This window comes from Podarcis cretensis (assembly GCF_951804945.1).
Source record: "Podarcis cretensis genome assembly, chromosome: 2".
Lineage (NCBI taxonomy): Eukaryota > Metazoa > Chordata > Lepidosauria > Squamata > Lacertidae > Podarcis > Podarcis cretensis.
The window spans coordinates 51944918-51966458 of NC_137171.1; the positions used below are offsets into that span (position 1 = coordinate 51944918).

The window sequence follows — 21541 nt, forward strand, 5'->3', positions numbered from 1 at the left end:
ACCTTAAACCAGCCTCTCCCAACCTGGGGACCTCTAGATGTTTTAGACTACAAGTTCCATCAGTCTGTGACATAATTCTTGATAAGGGACGGTAACAATTCCTCCCCGCCCATTGCCCATATCAGAGAAAAAGAATGTGGGGGTGAGATGCAGCTCTAAGACATGGGTCACCAACACAACGTCCATGAGCACTAGGGGGTTCCTTTCTGCACCACTTATCAAAACAATGAATTCAGGGGCTCGGTCGCCAGCTCTGCCTTGTAATCAGTTACCTGGGCAAGTTACTTGTCCTTCATTATTAACCATGATCCCACAGCAGCCATTTTGTGGTGGTGCCTACAAGAGGTTTTGTGCTGCTTTCCCCCACAAATTATCAGATGTGTGCACGAATTCAAAAAAGTTGTCACCCCCTGCTCTACAAAGCTTTTGGAGTCTATCAAACAAAATTGACACTGCAGTAGAGAATAGCTCTAACTTCTGATGAACAGAATATTAGAAACGCAAAGCACAGAGGCTGGCTCATCTGCCACTCACTTAAGCAAGTAATACTTTTTTATAAATAATTTGAATAAAAAACTGCTTGTCCTTCAGCATTTGTTGGTTCCTATTGTTTCCCCACGTCTCTTCCCAGCTCTCTCACTTCCACCTCACAAGCTACCCCAAACTAACAAGTAAAGTGTAGCTAGCAATAGTGATTATGACATTCCACTTTTATGCGACTATCGGCTGATATTTGGTTTTAGATTATGTACTTTCACTGGCCGTCAAAGCTAGTCAGTGACAAAATAATATTGTAACGGTACACTATAACTATCAGCGATACAGTTAACAGGAGAGTTTATAGTATACAGCTTTCTAGCCTGTGCTTCATTTTTCCTCAGCAATATGTACTACGATTCAAGTTCTCTTGGGAGGTAGCTCTTTAATTTAACTGAAGGTTTTGCTTCTCTCATCTGCAAGTTAAACAGCATTTAAACCAGAACCGCTGACAAGTATTTCCTGTACAGCTATAAGAAGGTCTTTTGCAATGAGTCAGGCCAATTTCCATCTCAGCCTCCTATGGCTTGCAGTAGCTCGCCAGAGAATTTTAAGATGGCTTTGGGAACAACATTGGATGGATGGAAGAAGGGGCTGTGCACCCTCAACTGCCATTTTGTGTAACATCCAAACAGTTTGGGAGCATCACATACCATTGATTATGTTTAGGTTCTGGGGTTTTTTTAAATGAATCTTTTTAAGGTCAGGTGTTTTGCTTTGTTTTTGTTTTTGAAAAAAGAGAGCATCAAGTGGCCTTCAGTTTGGGTCAAGAGGCCTCCATCTTTAATACCATGTTTTTAGAATCTGGTAGGTGAGAGTTAAAAGATGGATGGAGAAGGCATAGTGTCTAAGTCACATTTAGTCTGCTACAATTCCCTCTTCCCCCCCAAAATAGTATAAAAGCTACTGCCTGATAGATAGATGGAAGCCTTGGAAGCTGTTCAGATTGCTGCAATTGATCATAGTTATTTGACACCCAAGTTCCTTTGCCCTTATATTTACTTCAACAGTAAAGCTTTTTGAAATATCGTCCATGTGCAAGGAATCAGAAGTATGAAAATAAAGGAGGTAGCACTGGGTCACACCTTCAAGCCATAGCCAAAGAAAAATGTGCTGTCACCAAGCCAGGCAATTAATCTCACTACATTTAAATCTGCCTGTCAGTTTCTAGACTATACTCATTAATATGCTCTGCAAACATGTTGCAGCACTGTGGACCACTAGAATCAACTAATGGAGGCTGGTGTGACCCACAATGAATAAATTTGAAGCACACAATTTTCCTGACCACCCCCAATTTTAATCTGATTTTATTCCAGGGTGGGGTTTTGGCTTGGACACTAAACTATCCATTTGACATTTAGCCTGCAAGCCTATGAAGGCTTATTTGGGAGTGAGCCCCATGGAACGTGGTGGGACTTCTGAGTAAGCGCACGCATGAGTGGGTTGCTAGTTTTTCATATGAGAAGTGTTCCAAAACAAGAGACGCCCAGTTCATTAGCCACTGTTATGTTGTGCTTTTCCCAAGAGCCTGCCATAGTCTGAACTCAAAAGTTCAAGGAAAAAATAGTATTCCGAAAACTGTCAATCTTCTAAAAACTGGCTCTAGTATCAGTTTTCAGTATTCCACAACAGAAGTATGTCCAAAGATATTATATTAAGTGCTAAATATGATAGTTGTATTAGCATCTAAAAATTATGTGTCAACATATTGCACAACACATAATAAAAAACAGACCTCAGCTCAAATTGCTGATGCTACAATCCTGTTGCCTTGCATAAACCTATCTTATCAATTTTTCCTTTCTTGCAGAATGACTAAAACTATAGGATTCCTCCCCAGTTCTCTTACCAGCTAGCATCATACCCAAGTTCTACATTACATTTCTATTATAAAAACTAACTAAAATTATACAGAAATATAATTCCATCTAGCCTCCATTTCCCAGAATATTAAATATATTTTTTCAGAAGGCCATAGTAACACTACAAAATTATAAGGTAGATGAGCAGATAGACTTGTGCTTTTGCATGTGCAAATACCAAAACAACAGTATAGTGTAATAATTAGCAGTAACATTTTATGTCACTAAGCTTGCAGGAGCATCTACGGAATATCTGGTTTTAAATTAGATGCAATTATCTTTTCTCCCCTGCCCCCACACTGCACTCATAAAAAATATTGGGTAACAACATGTTTCACTCTGTCCCATCACCCAGATGTATTGGGGTCATGGAAAGGTGTGCTAAATTGAACACTATTCACATGCTGGTTGTTTTCTACATAAGCAGGAACAAGGTGAGGGGTGGAATCGTTGTCTGTGGGAGGCAGGAAATCCATCCCATCCCCTATAGGCACAAAGGGTCACCGTGTTACACCAGAAGACTAATTGCTAAATAATTACAAAAAAAGAAAAGGAAAAAGAAAGGCTTTAAAACAAAGCAACTGCAGCTCAGCATGGGTGGCAGTTTTGTCTGACATTCAAAATGGCCATTTAACACCATGTCGAATTACTGAAAGAGATAGGTTTAAATTCTACTGCGGTTATGGATTCTCCAAGTAGATTTGGTGAAGTCACTGTCTCTCACCCTTAGTCTCCAACCAGTTAAATGGGTTAATATTTACCATTTATACAAAGTGCTTGGGTACTGTGATTAACAATGACAATGTTGTGTAAATGCAACAAATTCCTGCAGGGAATTTATTAGCTTCCTGCTTGCCGTCTTCCTAATACTAACAGACCACTCCAAGCACCCTAACAAGGGTACATTTCTCAAAGTATACTGGGAAGAAGCTGCCATGGCCATAAGGCTTTTCAGGGGTTTTTGTGTTAATGTGCCTCCTTTTTGAAGAGCTGGCTCCCATAACATGTGCTGAATTTTGGCTGAGGAAACCAGCGTTGACTGTAGGAGCTCCTGAAGTTTGCTCACAGCCACTTTTGCTTCTCCCCAGTCTGTTTTTCTTTCTGATGCACTGTGCTGAACCAAGTCATGATTTTGCTTAGCATGTCATCTGAACTGGAACTCATGCTTAAGGTCATGATTAGCGAGAAGAGAGCTTAATTTCAAGCTTGGGGCTCATAGGCAACACAGTAAGCGAAACCTTTGTTTAACATAGCACAGGTGGGTGTGGGTGTTTTTTTTTTTTAAAAAAAGAGGAGTAAAAGAAGCTGCACATTCCTTTCCAGGAGCCCACAGAGTCATGAAAGCCAGGTCAATAGGTCAGTTCCTCTTTGGTGGGCAATAGCTACTTCATGAAAATTCTGCAAGGACAAAGTTAAAGACCACAAAGTAAATGAGATGTTAAGGCTGCAAATCCTATGGACCTTTACCTCTGAACATAGTGAGAATTACTTCAGAGTAAGAATGCATGGAGTTCAGGCCTAAGGCATTTTGCTGCTTGAGGTCAAGGGCAAGATGAAACTCCTTCCCCCTTCTACTTATGGAAGACAACCGGACTGACAGCTGAATCACCCTAGTAAAGGGATAGCAACCTCCACAACACTTGGGTTGGGGGTTAATTTGTGGTAGGATGGGCTGTGCCAGGAGAATGGCCCCAACATCCGCTGCCCAAGGCCTCACTTTGCCAGCCCTGATAGGATTGTACTACGAAATAGTGTTTATTAACCACCATTGTGCTACAGAAAAATTGGGGTGGGGAATGAGAAATCACAGGGATGTTTCAATTCACGTAAGCAAGATGGCAACCCAGTTAGCAGCAGACTTAAAAAGGGCCATGCATTCAGGGCTTCTGGTCTTTTCTGAGACAGCCACAAATCTCAGAGCGAGCAAGAAACTGTGGCTTCTAGGAAGCAGCTGCTTTCAACATCCCTGCTCCCAGTATGCTGCTGGGTTGCAATCTGGTGCTTCACTTTTTATTTACACACAGTTTAAACAAGGCTCTGGCATAAAGGAGAAAAATGCTTTGAAAGGAATGCATTGAGTGAGAAAGGTAAATAATGAGTGGACTGCTCTTCAATTATTTTCTTTTTAACAGCTATCAGGACTGTATATAATTCAACTGCACTTCTCAAAGATGAAATCCATGAAATCCAGAGCAGAAGAGAAGGGGGGGGGGAGAGTAGAACAGTGACTGTTTATAGTTAATTTGGCGAGGGGGCGGGGAGATACATAGCTTTTCTACTTGTTATGTTAGTTTATTTCTGTGCCACCTTTTGTCCCAAAAGGCTCTCACAAGAACTAACAAAGGCAATCCCAAAATTCAAACAATAAAATACAGCAAAAGTTTAATATCTCAACAACATATCATATTTGTCATATCTATAGTTCAGAAGAGGATTCTTTCCCTAGAAAACGTCCATGGGTCATAGGATTTCAGGCAGAGATAAAATGGAGTTTAGCAAATGCAATTCAGTACACAATTCAGCTGGGCCTCTCTGCAAAAGCTAAGAAGAAGAAATAAGTATTGTTATTTAGGCCAAATCACTATGTCCATTTATGGCACCCACGTGAAGAATTAAGAAATAGTACCATATGGTTACACATGCTGCAAGAAAGAGCAAAAGAGCATGCATTGAGAACAAGAACATAAAGTTTTGTTGCACCTTGAAGGCTAACAAATTGTATTGTGCCATAAGCTTTCATGGACTAGAGCCCACTTCACCAGATGCTTCAGATGAAAGCTTATGCCATAATAAGCTTTGTCAGTACCACAAGAATTTTGCTGCAACAGACTTGTAACACAGCTATCCTTGCCCTGTCAAATGGACCAAAACTGCTCCTTCTCCAGGCTGTCTTGCATCTCACCATATGGCAAATTATAATGTGCATACATTATTCAAGAATGGAATAGTGGTATCTTTGTAGACATACAAACCAGAACTACTGAAATGCAATTTGGAAAGCTGGATCTAGGACAAGGATTAAATGGGTGCAGCCTCAGCTCTGCCAAGTATATGGAGCAAAACACACACAAAACTACAGCCTCTCCTCCCCAACAACAAAGTCTTGTGACACTTCAAAGGCAAATAAATACAAGTGGGCTCTAGTAGTTCACAAAAGCTTATAACTCAAATTCACCCATAATTTCTCTTACTATACTGAGACTCTTTGGGATTTGTTGCAACAGAGTGATACAGCTTCTTCTGTTGAATTTATTGCTCTTGAATTTGCTAGTAGCATACATGGGAATAGTTCAAAATGTGGAATAATCTTAAGCAATTCTTCTTAATTCTTAAGCCCTGCACAAAAGGGATTTCCCTTCTCTCCTCCCCTGCACCCCCCAAAATTAGCTGGGGGTGGGTCAGGATAACCCCCTGCAGAACAACACACAGCAGGAGGGGGGGTCATTCCATCCAGCAAGCTGAAATATTTGTGTTGTTGGAATGTTTGGCATAATGCAAAGTGGAATTCCTCCCACTATAAATAGACTTGTTGGGTGCAATAAATCTTTTGCAGCAAAATCCTATACGTATTTGTTTGGACGTAAGTCCCACTGTGTTGAATGGAGCTTTCTTTCACGTAAGGGTGCAAAAGGATTGCAGTTTTAGAATCCTTTATCTTGCATCTAAATAAGCTCAGCTTTTCAGTCTTCAGGGCATGATGCAAAAGTAACTCCTTTTCAGACCTCTATTTGTACAAAATGGAAAAAAGATTTCTGGAGGATAATGCTATCAGTGGCTACTGATCATGATCACTATACCACAGTATGCGTGCTAAGAGGAAGGCACATTTGGCAAACCCTCACCATGATCAACTCCCACCCAGAAACCTATGTCCACACTGTGGAAGGACATGTGGATCCAGAATTGGCCTCCACAGTCACTTACAGACTCACTGTTAAGACCATGTTCATGGAAGACAATCTTACTCTGCTACAAGTGGTCACCAAAGAAGAAGAGAAGAGGCTGAATACCAGCAGCTGGGGGGGGGGGCAAACAGCAGGACAGGGCTACTGTGCTCAAGTCCCATTTTGGGCTTCCCAGAGGCATCTGACTGGCTACTGTGGGAACAGAATGCCAAATTAGTTAGGCCTCAAATCCAGCAGGGGTTTTTGTGTGTTCTTATAGGAGACGGTGGGGGGGAAATACTTCACTTTAATCAAACTCAAAATTAACTAACGTTATTCCAGAGTGCAGGGACAGACAGCCGTCCTTTTGACGTAAAAACAATCATCCTTTGTCACCAGAAAAAGCAAGCAAACAAAAAAATACAAAAGCTGCTGAAGTTTCAAGCACAAGTTGCGCCTTTGCTAAAGAAAGCAATTCGCTGAAATGGCTCTCTTACAAAACTCCTATTAGGAATGCCTACTTTGCCAAAGGGAAAAAAGGTGGCTCGTCTTACACTAGAACCCTGGCCTCATTAAAGCTTAATTGAAAGGAGCAGCAGGGGGGAGAGGGCAGGCTAGAGTTCTGTGGGTGGGTGCAAGCAGTGCCTATTCCTCCCCCCCCCCCCGAAGGACGTTTAGAGGTTGTGGAAATACACCCCCGTTGTGTCACAAATGTCACCTGGAGAAGCCCCATTGAAAGGGCAAGAATCAGACTTAACTTATCTCATTCAGATTCAGCTTTCAGTGGTCAGTGGGCAAGAAATGTGAACACAGCTCTACACCCCATCTTTGGCTCTGCTGGTTACCACTGATCCGCTTATGTGTCACAATGTCTTGCTTCTTAAAAACAAAAACAAAAAACCCTTGTCTATCATTTCAGTATCTCCAACGGAACGGTAAAATCTTTGACATATTTCTGCTACATATGAAATATTATAGAGGTTGAAGATTCATATGCTCTAAACCTGAAGCCCGTGGTTAAAATCTCAGTTCAACTATGAAGTTCTCGTGTGAAATTAGCATGCTGCCATATTTCCTCTTTACTGATTAATAATCTTTCTGGGAAACATCATATGACTTCCACTCAAATGTTATTTTTAATGACAAATGAAGTTTAAAAATCTAAGCAATTTAAATGATGCTCAATGAGTTCTATTTTTCATTTCTTGGCTGGGTGCAATCATTTTCCTGTCATGTTCCTATTAAATATTGCCAATACCTACTGATTTATTGAGGGGACGCAGGTGGCGCTGTGGGTTAAAGCCTCAGTGCCTAGGGCTTGCCGATCGAAAGGTCGGCGGTTCGAATCCCTGCGGCGGGGTGCGCTCCCGCTGCTCGGTCCCAGCGCCTGCCAACCTAGCAGTTCGAAAGCACCTCCGGGTGCAAGTAGATAAATAGGGACCGCTTACCAGCGGGAAGGTAAACGGCGTTTCCGTGTGCGGCTCTGGCTCTGGCTCTGGCTCTGGCCAGAGCAGCGATGTCACGCTGGCCACGTGACCTGGAAGTGTCTCCGGACAGCGCTGGCCCCTGGCCTCTTAAGTGAGATGGGCGCACAACCCCAGAGTCTGTCAAGACTGGCCCGTACGGGCAGGGGTACCTTTACCTTTACCTTTACTGATTTATAGCCTGGATTGGATCCTGAGAAGCACAGCCAGAAGGAGGTTGGCATAAGATGGGGATTTTCCATCAATTCCTCCCACTGAAAAGCCTCTTTTGAGGATTTAAGGGTCCTCCTGAATGGAGTGGTCTGTGGCATGTGAGGTGGTAATGGAAAGGGGGAGACAATTAAAAATCAGGTGGAGGAACCTTCTATGAGCAGTTTTGCAGGGGCCTGCAGAAGATAGGAGGGATGGTTAAGTCATCTTCTGCCAACCCTCTTCCATCAGAGCAACTCAGGATGTAAACCTCTGTTTCTTAGTCCCAATGAGTTAACAGGACTTATTTCCAAGTGAACATGACCAAACTGCTGACACCACAATGGAAGAAAAAGCCAACAGATGTAAAGACCTTTGGGTCAATTTGGCCCAACCTCATATAGTGTCATTTAGGTATGGCAACCCCCATTACTTTTGCTTGCGTCAGACTGTGGCATGCTGGAAGTCTGATTAACTTTAGAGGGGATTGTTCATGTTTCTACAGCTGGTCTGCATAGCTAAGTAGAACCATGCCATGTTTTGTTCTAGCTCCACATTCATGAACAGGCAAGTGCAAGGCTAACAGTCAAAAGACAGAGCACCACACATGGGGTGGTTGTTTTAGATTTTAGTCAGTTTTAGTACACTTAATACAATAAGACTGCTTCTGAAACATATTCATGCATTAATGAGTCTAAAGATAAGTGCCCAAAGGAAAGGCGTTTCTTGAGAAAACTGCCAATTTTGAGATGAAGGTTATTAGGCAATAACACACAGCTGTTGCACCTCTGGGACGTGAGAGTTCAGCTGTTCCCTCTTTAGAATTAATAAAACAAACCATGAACTACTGACAAACATTTATACTGTTCAGACAAAATGCATCAGGGCCTCTAAAGGAAAATGAAGTGCCTCTGCTGATCTCAGTAAGGGAAGAGTCACAGCGCAACAGAACCAGAGGTAACCATTTAGAGGAGCTTGGGAATGTGATTGTTTGTGTCTAACTTTTAGGTACAGAAACCCCAATCTCTGCTTCTACTGCTGCAAACCTCTGAGACCTGTACGTATTATGCAGATTGCTATATATTTTCTTCTCTTAGAAAATATACTCTGCTAGCCAAGCTGTACCCCTTGAACACTAAAAGGTTTGTTTAATTCCTTCCCTGGGAGTGGAATTTTCCAATGTATTACCTACCGAGTATGGTATTGCTATGCTGCTACCAGGACACAGTGGTGGATATTTATTTTAATTGTCCCACTCATTTTAAAATGCCAGTGTAGACTATGGGGAAAGGTCATGGCTCAGTGGTAGAGCAGAAGGTCTCAGGTTCAATCTTCCTGTCTCAAAGGAAAGAGAAAGTCAGTGCAGAGAGGGGGTGTAACGTAAGAGTCCTAGCAGTTTACCTTAAAGGGCTGGATAAAATGTCATGAATGATCAATAGGAGATGTTGTTCCTTCTTGAGGTCAGTAACCCTGGTTCTGGTTTCTCAGTGTGACGCTGACAAACCAAGGCATTGATTTTGAAGCTTGTTCTGTATAGCACTTACAAATCACCCTATCTTCAACCAGCAGTGGAGGCCGTTGCCATCATCTTCAACAAGGCTTTTATTTACACACCTAATGTATTTATGCCTTTGACATCAGTGGGATCAAGCTGTTTAAATGCACCCACACAGGCTTTTCAGCATTGCTTATGTCACATCCTGTGCATTCAGAGCACTTTCCCTGGCAATCCCACTGATGCTACTAAGCCTCTTTCCGAGAACTGGCCTTGAGGACTGTGCCTGTATTTTAACAGCCCAGCAAGTTTTAGAGGCATGCTTCATCAGAGTCATTCATTTATAAGATTTCTTACCACCATAGGTTCCCAGGGCGGGTAGCTGCATGGGAGGGAGAGCTGGGGCAAATAAAGAGGGCTGGGTAAGGATGTCAGAAACTCAAAACTTTGCTTGCTCTTCTATGAAGCTCACTGGGTGTGTGGCTTTGGCAAAATTACTCTCACGCCCAAGGTTGTTTTCAAACTAGAGTGTTTCTTTGACTTTGCTGGAAGAAAGGCAGGACACAAATACAACAAATACAAGTTAATCCTGTCAGAAGTCTCCCTGTCATTGAAAGGACAAAGGGCCAAGCTAGAGACACATAAAAACTTACCCATACAGAGAGCACGGGAAGATTGAATCAGGTGTTCAAGATTGCCGGTTCTCATTGTGCATCTGTAATGTTTGGAACCACTAATCCCATGAGTCTCCCCAATGTGTGGAGAGCTCTCACGCCAACACTGTCTATTCCTAGGGGCTGCTGGTGTGGTAAAACACTCCACACAATTAAGGAAAGTCACATAATGAGTTGCTCCAGTCACAAAGAGGCTATCTCTGGTACCCTCAAACATGCAGTAGGCATAATGTCTGCAGTAGTCCTCAAGAAACTGGAGGAGATGGAACTATTGTATGAAATTTTTCTACTCCACCAGCCTGTTTTTCCTCTCAGCACTGCACCAGTTCTTCTAAACAATGTACAAATTTATTATTCCTCTGCAGCCAACAGAGTGCATCTGTTCATAAACAGCATGTATGTAGTCTAAATTAGCACAGCCAATATATAAACTGCTTTTATTTGCTTAATTTTAGTTCTTTTTAATCATCTATTCATCTTGCAACTCAAAATGCCACTTCAAACTATTAAAACATAAGCAGAGTGATTTGCCATTTAATATAAATAAAAGTTAGCTATATGGGGAACTTTATGGAGAAACAAGACTTCTACATTACTAATAGTTTTAGAGATTAAATTACTTACTGTAAGCTGGTCTATGTACAGAAAATTATTCAAATTTAGAGCAAAATGCTTCACATTTAGGAAACAAACCAAAGCTAATTTTTTTGCCACATTCAACCCACATGCTAACTTGCTTCTCAAAAGCCTATTAGGCAGATGAGCAGAGTCTAATGAGTCCTGACAGTCATGCAGAAAATGGCATCTCTCTACCTTTGAAAAACACACATACACAAACTGTATGACAAGACTTTTTGGTAAGCACCACACACACAAAAACAAAACACCCCAAATGCTCAGTAACTGCAGAAATAAAGTTTAAAGAGCAGACAATAAAAATGAATCACACACGACAGTACAACAGTACAAGAAGATCAGGAATGAAGGGGGTTTCAGTCTTTAATATATCAAGAATTAAGCTCGGGGAACAATTCGAGAAAAAGTGTCTGAGATGCAGATTACTAGCAACTGAGAGTTTGAAAGAACATTAAGTTAAGATGCTGATTTGTATTAAGAAAAATATATATGCAGAAACTTGAAAGGCTTCCACAAACCATTTCTAACCACACACAGAAGCAGGAAGTAAAGGTTTGAAAAGGTTTTGGGGGTTTTTCAACCCACCTCTCTTAAGTATGTAAAAAAAGGAAGGATGTAAACGTGGCTATATTTGTGTGTCCAAATGTTTACCACACTAAGGAAATCTTTCTGCTGTAAAAGAAACTACAGTATCCCTGTGCCACACCAAGAGCCATTTCCACTCTTTCCTTAAAAGTTTCACTTCTGGTTTACTTTGTCTGGCTTTAGTTTCTATAGAGGATTCTGGTTGCAAGTTCCCAGTGACAAAGAACAGTTTTCATACCAGGGATCATTAGGAAAGGAACTGAAAACAAAACCACTCTTCATACAAATCTATTGTGTAATCCCACTTGGTTTATTGTGCTTTTAGTTTATTCTGGTTGCTGCACCTCAAAGAAGACATTGCGGAACTGGAAAAGGACAACCAAAATTATCAGGGGGCTGGAAAAACTTTCCTATGAGGAAATGTTGTAATATTTGAGGGGGATTAGTTTAGAACAGCAATGGGGAACCTCCAGCCCACAGCCTTAATTCATCCTTCCAGGGGTCCTAATTCCCTACGCCCATCTTCCCTGTATGCAACATCAGGTAAGATGTGTGCAGGCAAGAGAAAATATGTAACCTGGCATCACAATGACATCAGGTGGGTGGCTACTTCAATTTTAGAAAAAGAATAGAGGTTACAATCCTAAAGCCGTTTACCTGAGGGTAAGCCTCAATGAAAACCAGTGCTGGATTACCAAAAAGGCAGAGTAGGCACCGGCCCCATGCCTTTTTAGAGGCACTGCAACAACGGATCAAAATAAAATTGATTTGATCTTTAAAGAAAATTACAATCAAACTTTCTTAGTTCAATGTTATCCAACTAGAGCACACGCATGAGAAACCTCCAGATACAAAGCTTTCTGTGTGTGTCGCGAGTTCCCGCCAACTCCAGATCCTAGTAGAATATTCGCAAGTAGCCAAGTAGAAGCTTTGAGATAATTTGCGAGGCGCCCCCCCCCCCGAGATTTGAACTGCCTAGGGTCGGTCCTCCACAGGGTTTAATCCAGCACTCATGAAAACAACAGGACTTACTTCTGAACAAACATTTGCAGGATTGCACTGTTAAGAACTGCTGCTCTGTCCTCAAGCCAAGCAGAGTGAGAGCATCAGCCACCTTATCCTCTCATCTAATACCTATCTTTATGACTGGCTACACCACACCATCATTAGCCGAAGGTGGAGGAGTTCAGAGTTCACAAAACCATCACCTGCCCATCAGGAAATAACATCTCTGTCATCACTTAAAAGGGAGTGAAAACTTTCATTTGGAAAATTATGGCCTGAGTTATCTGTACACAAAAACCTAATCAAAGTGTCCTTGAAAGATCAAAAGCTCCGATAAGCATTTACAAGGACAGATGATACATCGAGCAGAAGATAAGTGGGAGATCCTGGCAGGCTCTGCAAGAGGCACAGGAAAACATAAGGAACAGAATATACTTCAGAGGCTAAGAAATGTTCTAGTAACATACTTCACTTACGTCATCCCCCAAATGCTGCTAATATCCTCAGCAAAAAATTCTCTTATTAAGGAATGCACAGCTTACAGTCAAATGTATACAAGGCTTAAAATACCAGAGCTAAGGAACAATTGGTCCCACTGGCTCCCCACCACTGGGAGGACTTAGTTGTGTGCCTACAGCAGGGAGGGAGTGTAAGGATAGAATGTTCCCCCAGTGTATTGACCACTACTACAGAATGCAGGTCTCAGAGGCTCCTTTGCCTTCCATAAAACTGATCTGTCTTCTCTTTCACCTTCTCTGCAGCATGAGCGTGTGAACATTCATGTGCTCTTCTCAGTGGAAGAACGGGTATTTTTCATAAAAAACAACAACTGCTGCACTCTGCAGGAGAGGCCTCCTGCAGATACCATCCTATCAGTAGTTGCATTCTGTTGGATAGGAGAACTGGGCTTGTGGTGGCAGCTGCCCCTTAGAACTCCTTCCCATTACACATCAGACAGGTACTGTTGCTACTGTGCTTCTGGGGTTTTCAACAAGCCTTTTACATGGAGATCTTTCTCCCAGGTTAAATCTGTAGTGGGTTTGAAAATGGTTTTACATATTAAATTGTTTTATCCATGGAAAGGTTTTTAATCGTTTTTACATATGAGCTTGTTTTTTGCATATGCAATTGTTTTAAATTGTTTCATTCCTGATGTTCTTGCTGGGAAATCACTTTTAGATATTTTACAGGCATCAAATAAATAGACAAAAGCGAGCTAGAGGGATTAATGGCCTCTGACTCAATATAGGGGACGCTTCATAGGCTAAATTCACCTTTCTTAGAAAATATATACTTTCCCCACACTCAGCTGCCCCAAATATAAGACAGTATACAAGCAATAGCTTTGGTGCCTGTTGCTTTGCACTGTATAAACATGCACCTAAGCAAGCATGTGAAATAGGAATCTCAAACAAGAGGCATACAAAAACCTCCTAGCTCCAGTTCCAGAAGGCATAGACTGATCCCATAATTCATGAGGCAGTGATGGGGGCGGGGAGGAGGAGAGATTGTGCAAGGAACCCAACGGAGAGCATAGTAATTTGGTACATGCTTTATTCACAGGACAAAATCTTTAAAAGTGAGCTCTTGATTAGCTTTTTTCTTCTTCTTCAAATGCAGAGATGCTTATACTATTCCTCATTGAGCCAGAACACCCAGAATCTACATCTATGCACAGGTATGCTAAGGAAATTACATTTTTCTAGAGGTTTTGTACATTAGTTGAAACCTCCCCTCATTACCACCACTACAAGTCTTGTCACATTGTGCAATAACACAAAATACCAGAAGTGCAACGCAGTGTGAGGACAATTATCCTCAATTATGATAGTTCTACACAGAGAGAGATCTTCTCAGAAGTTCATGAAAATTAATATGCACTTGTTTACTTAAAAATTGCCTACTTTGCAGCTGTCATTCTTTGTTCGTATGGCCAACTGAACAAAGACATAAATCACTCTCAGAACCCGTAAAAAGTTACTTCCAAAGTTGGATCAGAAGGATGAATCAGTGTAAGGGAAGATAATATGAAAAAGTGCCCGGGGTATAGATGTCCACATGTGTTGAATCAAGACATTTCCAAGTCAAGAGGCAGAAGACCCAATGAGTCACAACTCAATAGGGGGGTTACCTTAGTTAAACAGTTAGGGCCTACTAAACTAATGAGGCCTTCTTTTGAACAGAAGTAAACACCACGACAAGAGGCCAAACACTGACCAAGCAACTGCACAGCTTCCCCCCGTTCAGATGACAAGGGAAAACAGAGCTGGGTGTCATCTGCATAATGGTGAAACTTCATTCCAAACCCCTTAACAAATGTTCTCAACAGTTCCTTAGAGAAGAAAGTTAGACTAGAAATCTAATAACTAAAGAATAAGAGTTTAATCGGCATGGGGGGACAGGCAGCACAAATGCCATGGGGCTAAGCTAAAGTCGCCCATTACTACTTTCTGGTACCAGTCCTGCAGGTAGAAATGGAACAACTATAACAGTGTGCTCCCTACTCCCACCCACTGAGATGGTTCAGGAGGATGTTATAATTGATGGTATCAAAAGCTGCCATGAACTCAAGGAGAATTAAGCAAGCTCAAACTCTCTTTGTCCTCCCTGATACAGGCCACCAAAGTCATTTCAATGCCAAAATCTGGACTGGAGCCAGACTGAAATGGATCTAGATAATCGGCTTCCTCCAAAGACTCCTGACGCTGCACAGACACCACTCTCTTGATAATAACCATTCCCCAAAAGGAAATGTTTGCAACTGGCAGTAGTTGTCACTTGCTTCTGGATCCAGGGAAGGTGTCTTGAAAAGGGGACACACCACCATTTCCTTTAAAGGCAAATTACAGTTGTCTCTCACAAAAATGGCATTTACAGCTCCTGGGCCCAACCCAGGCAACCCCCAACACCAACCCTTATATGACAGGAAGGTCAGGATTGCATGTAGTAGGCCAAAAAAATTCAAACACCTTGTCCACAGTTATCTGGCTTTAGCTACTGAAACTGATCCCAAACAACCAGACTTGACATCTCCAGCTGATCCACAATATATGTGGCATTAAGCTCCAGCAGAACATGAGGGACTTTTCAAGGTGCCTTGCAAATTAGTCACAGCAGGCTTTTGTGCATTCTATGCTACTCCCCTTAGGGGAAGATCCCACATTCCCACAAGCCCACAAAGCTGTGCTAGAAAGCTACTCAAGTAATAGTTAAGAAAACTTTCTTCACTGCCCCACAGGTGGCATGATTATGTGTTCAGCTGTTTTCACTGTAATACTTGTGCCACCTGTATTCTAGCAGTCACTTGGCTTACTCCATCGCTCAGAGCTTTCCTGAGGACCACAGAGCCATCCAGGATCCACAATGCTGGAGAGAGCACTCTTGAATACCTGTGCCACTGGCCCTTTTCATCTCACTATTCCACAGTGACACCAGGGCTTTGATAGGGGTGCCAGCCATGCCAACTGCACAATTCCCCAAAGTGTTCAGGAATCTTCCTAATTAAAACAAAACAAAACAAAAACCTTCCAGGAGAGGATGATCCTAACTGGTCCTCCACCCCTGCAGGGAGCAATGAGCACCAAGCACCACAAATGTTAAACCTCACCAGGAAATGAACAGTCCATGATAACAAGGTAATTAAACACCACCAAACCATCAACCAGCCACCTGCTGGAAAAGACCAGCTTAAGCATATGTCCTTCCTCATGGATTATTTGGCCAGTGATATGCCAAGACAACCCCATGATTGCAATAGCAGCCAAAAAGTCCCAAGCCAACTAAGTCAACGGGAATGGGATTCTCTCAGAGTAGATACTGAAAATCGTTCAATACAACTGCCCTAGTTTTCCCCAAAACCACCTCAGCCATTCAGACTGCTGGACAGTAGGTTAAAGGTTATTCCAGCTCCCAGCAAACACACACACAAACATTCTAGTCCTATACCCGCTCACAACTTAGCTCCTGCTTTCCTCTCACACCAAAGCCAAACAATAAAGGAGTCCTCATGAGCAACTCCCCAGTTGCTAGTTCATCAGTGGGGCTATAGGGTAGAAGGGTTTACATATAAGGTTGAGGAGCAGGGGCGGTCTCAGGGCCTGGTCCTCAAGAAGCATAGTCATGCTTTATACATAAATTTATTGGCTGAGATGTGATATGTGGTATTGGCAAAGACAACAAGTGAGAATACGGTTGAGATTATATCTGGCAAACTGCTCTGCGGCCTTTCACTTTATAGCAAAATGAGAATGGGATGCCGTGAGACATGTGTTCCGCAAGTGTGATGTCCCGTCCCCCAACCCATTTGTTTGTTTCTGTATGCTAGCAAGGGTGAAATAGTAACTCCTTAAAAGTTTGCACAGGAAAACTTAAAGTAGTTCCCCTTGTCCATGCCAACTACTGAACTGTGTATTTGTTTATCTTAGTGTCCCCCATTCTCCACTACACCACTTCACCAAGTTCAAGCCTCTCTGTCCTTACTAATATGGAGCCAACTTTTTGAAGTGTGGTAGTGCCCCTTTTATTGAAAGATCAAGGGTAACTTTCTGTTCGTCCCCTGCAAATTGAGTAATTGATTAAGATTAGAGTCAGGGCCTTGCGTACAAAACAGACATAAATCACATAAACGTTAAAAAATGGCCTTGTAACCACACTGTTTAAATATCAGGCAAGGAAGATAAACATGGGTAGAATTACTTCATTGTGCCCTTCTTTCCAGTTTATAACCTTGGGTATTTTTTTCATTAATCTTTGGCTTGTCAAACTCACATTCAACAGGTACTCAGAGGCAGAAGTAAAGCAATTTATATTTTCCAAAAAACTGAGACACAATGGAAATTATTCTGCCTGGAGATTATAGTAGGATTACATCCACTGTTACAGCATCTGCATTTCTTGAGAGTAATTCACTTCTTTGGGCCTATGCTATCATTTTAGATTTTGTGACGAAACCAATTGTGATCTCATTAGCAATACACATTGCTTTGAAATTAGGTCTTCTTTTCAGGTTAAGAATAAAATGAGAAATTGGAGAATATAAGGTTTTTGTGTGGTTCCTTTTGTTACAAATACCAACATAAGAGTCCTTGAAGACCACCTTAAGGGCTGGCAAATGGATTGTGGCACGAGGCTTCATGAGATGCAACAAGTGGACAATGAACAGCTTGTGAGTGGAAGGCTGGCTTCTTGCAGAACATTCCCCGACAGAGATTGCAACACTGCAGCAAGAGGACAACTGCTCAGCAGACTGGCGCTTGCAGAAATAAAATAAAACCACAACTACGTAATCCTGGCAGAAAGAAGCAGAACAAAAGCAGTAAATAGATAAATCCAATTATGAAACTAAAGAAGCTGATGCTTTAGACAACACTAAAATGGAAGCTTTCTGAATGACCTTTCTACAGTAAGGTATAGTTTTATCCAGTATATGAACCTGATCTCACACAATCCTGCAAAAAAAGCTTCCTGCAACTGTAATCTGCTAAATTATCATGGTATTGGGGTGGGGATTTCTCCTGGGCGGCTGTAACCTATATTCAAGCAGTCTAGGAAAAAGGTCTTGACACAATCAGATTGCATTTAGGAGTTCCAAAAAGAGGAGGAGGAAGTAAGCTGCTCATTCAGAGAACAAATAGGAAGCAAAAGGCTAGGGGGCAGGGGGGCGAGCTGTAAGGATAGATTGAAATTTTTAATGTGAGGAACAGATTCATATACGTACTTAAGATAATAGATTCTCCACCCCTCTCCTCCAAGATGAAAAGGATGACAACAAGTCAATTTCAGTAAGTGACTTTAATCCTTATCTGCTAAACCCAATCCCACACTCCTTCTTTTCAGAGACTTTTGACGTTGAGTTACATGCCTCTTTCAGGGAAACCACATGCAAAAGAAGACTGGGCTCCTTCAGTCTTTCATGATTGTAAGACAGACTTCAACAGGTGTGACTTGCTGAGAAAACAGATGCTGATAAAAAGGCCTCTTCTACACAGCCATGAAAGGTCACAGGTCACTGCCCTCCTCTGCATCTAGTTCGCCCTAAAGATGTGTTTCCCCTCAAGGTCAAAATTCTCTGAAAATTAAGGAAGGCATTGGGGGGGGGGGAGGGAAACTGGCAGTGGCAAAATCATCTAAAGATATAAAGGCTGCAAACTCACAAGTGTTCCATGAATAGTGCCCCCTCTCCTTTTTGCCCTGTCCTATTGGATAATAAATAATAATGAATATTGGGGCAGCTTTTTTTTCATCATGACTCACACCCATCACATACCTTGCCACCTTGTGCTCCCAATCATACCAGCCTCTTATTCTAATTATGAATCTGGACTCAGGCAACTAAAACACCAAACAGAGACACAATGGGAAGTATGGAGCGGAGAGCCCCTCGCCTTTATGGCAATGATGCAACAGGCCCTGCTGACACAGAACTAGTTTAATTCATGAGTGCTGCCAAATAGCAAAATGTTCATTTCCATCTTTGATTGGAAACTTTGATTGGAACTGATTTGCAGGCAGATTTTTAGAATACGAACAGGGATGTTATATAATCTTCCAAATGAATCATCATCACCAGTCACATTAGGGTTTACATTTTCAAACAACAACAACAAATGCAGAGACCTAACATTATCTAAGTATTTGAGGACTCTTGATATCAACATTACAATGTTAATTTCAGAAAACATTTTAAAATGTATGAATAATCAATGGGCTAGAATAATTTGCATGCTGCGAGAACTTGGGTGTAAAAAGGGAACATCCAACCAGTGAGCAAGGCTGTGTACACACTCCTGTTTACTCTGCATCCAGCGCACTGCCATGGGTGGTTATTTATTGTGTTGTTTCTTAAGAAACATTGCATTTTGCTCCAAACCAGCTTCAATCCAAATTGAGAAGCTATGTTTTTAGCTGGTAATAGGCACACAAGCTACAAAACAGACTGAAGACTAAACAACTACGTACATTAGAAAGAAAACCATGTATTCGAGGTATTAGCCAACTCATGGCATCTTCTCACACATTTTGTAATCAGGTACCCTTACCATATTAAAAAGAAACAAAAACCCACACATGCTACATTCCAGAATCAACTGAGGTGGATTCACATGTGTGTAATTTATTGGTGTTCTTTTCAAAATGCAGTGACACATTCAGTTCCAAACATTTCCCCATAAAGCTGTACGGTTGATTCAGTCTGACGTCTTGAGTCCCCACCACTGCCCCCTCCATTTTCCTGATTGAAGTTAACCACTTTATCCAAACAAATTAAAGGAATTGTGTATGCTCCTGTCTCCAATAGTTTGCAGCACTCTTCCCTGATTTATACCAGTACGTATCTTATACCATAAAACAAATCTCGAAGTCCAAACATTAGCTGAGAGGTCAACTAGTACATTTTGCAGTTTGTGCTTGGGACAGCTGCTCAGATTACACCTGCATGCCTTCCCTTTATTCTCTAGAGCTGTTCAGTACCACCTATCCCACTGACTTTCAAGCTATCCAAGACAGGGCACCTCAAGTACATATGCTCTGCCTATATATTATGGGCCTCCTCTTTGAATGAGGTTCAGTATAGGGGATTATTCAACAAATGTTTCTCTAACCCACCCCATGCAAACTGGCAAGTATTTCAGCTCCTTCTGGAAATCCAGAACACTCTCTCTCAGGCTACCTAATAAGGAGATGAGAGGAACAATTAGTCTGAATGAACAAGTCAGAAAATGAGTGCTATCTACTGTCAACCATAGATAATGCCACAAAGGACGATGGATGAAGGATGAGGAGGATAGCAGATTGGTAGATGGTGTGTGAACTTGCGCCACAAAGAACAGATGGCTAATAAATTATGAGCAATATTGAGCAATAACTAAAGATAATATTGGCCATGAAATCAGAAGAGACATATTCTGTGGATTATCCTCAAGATGATTCGGTATGGTCTTGTTTAGTTTTAGGTGGATTGCAGGAAATAGTTGGGAATTCTCTGAACATTCAATAAATAAAAGAGAAGAAATCTTAAGTACTGAAGTTAAGTAATGCCCAATGTTATGTTATGCACATGACCTAATATAGCTGCTTTGAAGTCTAATCACGGAAAGAAGTGTCTGGATTCTTTTGTTGCAATAGCAATCCCCAAGGAACATTTAACACACACACAACATCTTTAGGATGATATCCTGTTGTCTGGTTATGAAACACAATATAAGTACCATATTTAAGTGGCAAAGCAGAGAAGGTGATAATTAAACGTGCACTAAGATAGCTCATTGAGGGGGACCAAAAAGCTTTAAGGAAGAAAAGGTGAAATGAATGTCAAAGGGGAATCTCAGAGCATAGTGAGACAAGATCCACCTGTTAATGAAGAGCAAGCAATCAGCTAATTTAGATAAGGGGAAATTAGCTCCAAACCATAAAGGGGTATCATTATCTACAAAGCCACTGAAACATCACAAAATGATAGGCTGGCATGTTGCTTATAATCCAGCAATGTCAATTCTGACTCTCAGCCAGCTTTTTAAGTCAAAACAAGTCTTACCCATTCATTGCAATGTTGCACACCAAGTTTATCAGCAGTAGGAAGTACAATGCTGTAAACCAGGGGTGTCAAACTCAAATTCATCGGGGGCCGCATCAGCAGTTTGGTCACCCTCAAAGGGCCAGTTGTATCTGTAGGACTATGTGTCCACTCTTTATTATCACTTTCCCATCTCTCCTTAAATTGCCTTCCCTCTGCATCAGCTCCGCCTCCGCCACTTCCACCGCTCCCCAAGACCTGGTCGCTCTTCTTGCGCTTGTACTTGTCCTTGTACATCTTGTTGTGGTGCCTCTTGCACATCCAGGGCTTGCGCTGCTTGGCCACTTGCGTGGTGGTCTCGCTGCAGCCTTTGTAGGCGCAGCTCTTGCAGCCACCTCCTCCTCCTCCTCCCCCCGACTGGGCACCGCCCTCCTCCTCCTCGTCCAGATCCTCCAGGACTCCGCCGGGGCTGCTGGCGCTGTCACCTCCGCCCCCATCGCCGTCCGCGTCGCCCGCCGTCGCCGGGCCCAGCTCATAGAAGACCATGAGGCCAGAGGGCGCCTCCGAGGCCCCCCCAACGGTGGCTGCGGCTGCTGCACCACCTGGGGCTGCAGCAAGGCGCCCACCACCTCCCCGTCCCGCCGCAGGGCTGCATCACCAGCAGCGTGAGCAGCTGCG

General features: G+C 42.2%; 1 protein-coding gene and 1 pseudogene across 3 annotated transcripts in view; both read right to left on the bottom strand.

Moving 5' to 3' along the window:
- The window catches only part of NEURL1B (neuralized E3 ubiquitin protein ligase 1B), a 190540-nt gene that overhangs the window by 18787 nt on the left and 150212 nt on the right, over positions 1-21541 (bottom strand). The window lies entirely within an intron of this gene.
- LOC307209806 lies at positions 11676-21518 on the bottom strand (annotated as a pseudogene). The gene is made up of 3 exons: positions 20885-21518; positions 17429-17641; positions 11676-11714 (listed from the first exon to the last, which is right to left on the bottom strand). The product of its transcript is annotated as an uncharacterized misc_RNA (transcript).